General features: G+C 38.2%; 1 pseudogene; it reads right to left on the bottom strand.

Annotated features, from left to right (window-relative positions):
* Window positions 1-230: 230 nt before the first annotated feature.
* LOC134381337 (U4 spliceosomal RNA) lies at window positions 231-363 on the bottom strand (annotated as a pseudogene).
* Between the last annotated feature and the right edge of the window lie 4,827 nt (window positions 364-5,190).

The following is a 5,190-nucleotide window of genomic DNA, read 5'->3' on the forward strand; positions in this document are numbered from 1 at the left end:
AGGACATCTCTACAGGTGAAAAGAAAGGGAAAAGTAGCCAGGAGGAAGTATGTTAGTGGTTTCCAATATCATTAGGGTCACACTAATTCCACATGTTTTTCTGGGTGTCTGTTTATAGAGTCATACGTATGCATTTATGCATTCACACAAATTTAGTATCGATAACATCTCCTTTCTAGAAAATACGAATATTTCTAATTTTTAAATTATTATTGAAGAGTATTCTTTCATTCTTTGGGGAAATCAATGATACAGTAAATATAATTATTAACTCCTCTTACTCAGACAAGTGCATATTTCAATTAGCAATAATCGCACCTCAGATAAACCTCATTGGCTATGATACTGCCACTGCACAAAGCTTCAAATGAATATTTTAAAGCATAGAGTAAGAATTGGTTGCAGTTGAAAGTAACATGACTTAGAAAAAAAGCTCTTTATGTCCTTTTTATGCTAGACAAGCAGTGGAAGTCTAGGGATAATCATATTCATAACCTAAATTTCTGGAAAGTAGATTTCAAAAATTTTATAGGAAATGAGGATTTGTGCTCCAAGAAAGGTGATAGGTAAATGCCATCACTTTCAGATAAAAGTTGTTGGTTTTAACTGCACATCAATGAGTTAGATGTTAGTCTTGGGCCAGATTCCAGATGGGCTACTAAAAGGAGACAATTTTGTGGACTGAGTTCATAATAGTACCCACGAGCTGTTTTCTGATGCAAGATGTCAACTTGACAGAAGGTGCTTGAACTAGAGAAACTGTTGAATATATTATCAATCATTTTGGATAAAAATACGGAGGATGCTATCATCAAATATGTGTATAGCATGTGACGAATTACAGAAGTCATAGCAATTTGAAGCATGTATACAAATCTAACAAGATGAAAATAGGCAAATTTTGGCATATTTATCATGGACAAGATAAAGATAACTGTACCACATAGAAAAATACTTGAATGTTTATTGAATAGTAAGCTCAAAATGTTTATACAATGTCATGGTGTAATGCCAAAGGCTCATGCAATTTAGCCTGTATGGCTGTAAGAACCACATCCAGAATCAAGGAAGTGAGAGTCTCATCCAGCTCCTCACCACACAACAGAATCTGAAATAGAACATTCAACTTGGGAACAAGGGCAGAGATACAGGAAAAAAACAAAACAAAACAAAAAAAACTAGTCTGTGTTCTTAGTCAGAGATGAGTGCCCAGGACAGTGAAAAGACTTGAAATTTGACACATGAGGAATAGTTGAAGCAAATGCATGAGGGAAGACTTCACATAATAAAGGTTGTCACATGGAACAGGAGCTCAAGTGTTTTTTGCCCCCATGATCCCAAGAAGCAGAATTAGACAGTGGATGAAGCTAGAAGACAAAGATTGGCTCAATGTCAGGAGAAAAATAATAATTCTATTAGAGGGGCTGGCCAGTTAGCTCAGTTGGTTAGAGCGCAGTGTTATAACACCAAGGTAAAGGGTTCAGATTCCCTTACCAGCCAGCCACCAACATATAAATAAACATCCTAATAATGAAGAGAGGAGATATTTAAATATGGAATGAGGGATGAGTCACCTACCAGTAGAAGTATTTGAGAATGAGTTTGTTACAGGGTCCACTCAGCTTCTGACTGAGGCTCTTCAAAATTTCATATCTGGCATACAGGTCTGGCTGCCTGCCCTCTTTCAAAAGCGAACCACTCAAAAGTCAAATGTTGATGAAAACAGAAGTCAACTTTTATTCAGGAACACCAGTGACTTGAGGAGAGATGTTAGGCTAACCCATCTCTCTGGTAAACCTGAAGGAGAACGGCCAGACTAAAGCCATCTCAGAGACTCAGGTTTGCTGAGGGGTTTTTAAAGAAGGGAATGAGGGACTGGAACGTGGGGAAATGAAAATCAGGAGGGAGGGGCACGTGAGCATCGAGGGCTCCATTCAAGGTCTCAGGTGCAAAGTCTCGCCAAGACTTCATCTAGTTTCTGCTTCCGTCTTTGCTGTTATCTCAAGGTCTGGGCAGTAAGTGCAAGTCTGCAGCTTCATTCTAGCTGGAACATAACTTTACACGAACATAAAATGTTATCTTGCCCATAGCTAAGGTTCAAAATATCAAATAACCACGGGAAAAGAGGGAACTCAGAGTAATGCATGCAAAAGAAAAAAAAAAAAAAAAACCTGTGTCCTTTTAAAATCTTTTAGAGCCCATGTGGTTTTAGGTTCCAACATGACTTCAGTCCTGCTCACTCCAACAAGCCGAGAAAGAATGAGGCCTTTGGCATGAATATTTCATGTGGGCCTAGAACAATTTTCCAAAGCAGAGGTACTATGGCTCTCAAAAAATCCAGAAAATCACATCAGGTCAAGACTGTTGCCAAGAGAATTTACAATTAATTGTTTTAGGGACTATGAAAATGGAGATTGTTACACAGAATAACAGCGCAGTCAGAATTAATTGGCAACCAACAGCACTTGTCCTATGCTCTACTAAGCCCTTGCAGTCCTCTGCCATGCTCAGGCTGTCTTCCCCTTGTGAAGGCATAGTACTTTATTCACATCAATTCACTCACTAGAAAGATTTGTATGTGGGTCCATTTTATTAGCTTCATTTCTTTTAAAACCTCCCAAAGTTCAAACTTTACTCCTCACCACTATCATTTGTTCATCCATGCCAGAAGTATAAATTAAGCTATGTCCTCATGATCTGTCAATAAATATGGTTTACTTGTACGATAATATAAGTTGAGAAGAAAGTATTGTCCTGAAAATGTACCTCTGTGAATCTGTGATAAAGAAAATGAACAAAAATGTAAGTATAGCAGACTTAGAATAAATGTTGGCATGGTTTCTTCATGAGGTTGTTAAGGCACACATTTCCTTCCTTTTAACACTAGATTTCCTTCATAAGCAACCATTTTGAACCAACAGCCGCCAACCCCAAATAATAGAAAAGCCAAGTGGTGAAGAGCTGTGCATGCTGTAGCTATGCCAACAGAAAGTTACTGGACAAGGGCAGCCTGGCTACCTTCCCACATTCATGTTAATAACATATTGTGAAGTATTCTACACTCAGGTAGAAAATAACTTCCAAAGAACATGGGTCAGCTTGACAGTGAGCTGGATTGTGCGATGCCCCTTACTACACTTAAAATGAAATCACTATTAGAAACCATGTTAACACTTCAACTTTTTATGGCCATCAGGCACAGGAGATACTCCAGAGGGACAATATTTTTGGTGTTAAAATGGTAAAAGAAATAGTGTTTTGTTTCGTTTTCTGAGCAATAGTGAATTTGTAGCAGAACTAAGATGACCAGGGGAAAATGTTTACCTCACTAGTTGCTTTAAACTAGTCACTTTGGTTATACTCAAAAGCAGTTTCTGATTAACTAGTATAACTACATGGAAAGCTTCTGACTTTGCAGGACGAGTTAACACTGGATCAGCAGGGATTATATGGTAGTTCTCTATGATCCATTTCTATGGACCCTCAGCTTCCATTTCTGAGTCCTGGAATCACAGCAGTCCTCTCCGAGCACCTTAAACTCTGTTCTGTTTTCCCACCCTGGTGCTGACTTCATAAATGCCACACCCAGGACTCCTGGGTTCACTTTAATACATTGCATGCATCAAGACTGCTGAGATGTGACCATTACATGAGGTGGCTGGGCAGGGGGAGAAGGGACACCCAGAGTAAAGGAGCATGAGTAAACGACGTTCTAGACATTTTAGGGTAGTTTTATTCAACTTCCCTTTTCTCATCGTATGCTGAGTGTCCTGGGATGCCCTTGTCCCTCTTGCCTTCTTCTCTGAGTCCCCACCTCCCTCCTCCCTTCCCTGAATTTCCCCCTTTCATCTCCCAGGGAACCCAAGATAAGAATATGGCAAAGCTTGGGCAAGAGAAGACCATTCCTACCCACCGTGGTGGAGGGATATCTTGGCTCCAGTGTCAAGATATTCTGGCAGCCGCTGTTTTTGCTAGGGGAGGTCCTCCTCTTTTGGAATTTGCTTCACTTCTCAGTTCACAGGAGTTCAGGTCCTTGCCTCTTAGGACACAGTTCAATCTTCATCTATTCAGTCAGTCATTTACTTCATGACACTGGAGGAACGATTACTGAAGTTGTGGTTAATAATAAATAATGCTAATTTAAGTGTGTAGGGACTTGTGTATGAATTTACAGTCTCTAAGGTGGATTATCCTACCCTCGGTAATTATTTTGTCTTTTAATTTAGGAAATGAAAAAGAAAACAGATACCATTTATTGACATGGGCCTGGAAAATTACACTAACTATGTATATGTATATACATACATATATGTACATATGTGTATATATAGACATATATAAATATATATATGTATATATGTTTTGCTTTCATCATTAAGAGGATTCATCGTCTTAAGGAACAGAGAGCATGGAGAAATTGAAAACATTAAAAAGTACTAAGGTAAATGACTACTGGATGCTAGGCAGGAGAAAAAAAATTATCTTAGTTTTAATAGTATCTAAAAATGTTTTGGGACTTAGCTCACATATGGCACTCAAAAGAATATCACCTTCACAGTGCAGTGCCTGGGAGTTATGGAATTTATGGAGGTAACCAGGATATGTAAATAGGGATGCATCATGACTGAGTTCAGAATTACGGGCTAGTCAAGGCAAGGCTTAAGAACAAATGACTATCAGAAGAAAATCTGGCTTACATCCCTCTACCAATAATATTAACAATGGCAATTGACTAATACGAGCATGTACTTCAAACTCTAAAAACTCCAAGAATGAAAATAAAAACACATAATTAAAGCAAATACATTGTCTTTTTATATACCTGGCTGTTTTCACCAACAGCAAAAGCATTTTGTCTTGGTTGGTTGGTTGGTTTTTAGTAAAAGTATATCCTGAACATGCACACTTTTTCATGAGTGTCTGTGGGTAGGTACACTCACAATGGTGGAAATATTCCTCACTGAAAAGCTATATCTCTTTGCAAACCTAAATACTCTATTGACTACCTGCTCTACACACATTATATAAGCAATGATACTAATTAGTTTCCATTTATCTATATGCATAGGTAAGTTTAGAGAAACTATTCACTGAGTATTAACTTCTACGTGGCAAATTGGTATCGACATAAGGGATCAAAGGAAGTAAATTAATGGCTCCTGTACTCCAAGAATTAACAATCCTATTGAG

The sequence above is a fragment of the Cynocephalus volans genome, chromosome 6 (assembly GCF_027409185.1).
Source record: "Cynocephalus volans isolate mCynVol1 chromosome 6, mCynVol1.pri, whole genome shotgun sequence".
In the NCBI taxonomy this organism is placed as follows: Eukaryota; Metazoa; Chordata; class Mammalia; order Dermoptera; family Cynocephalidae; genus Cynocephalus; species Cynocephalus volans.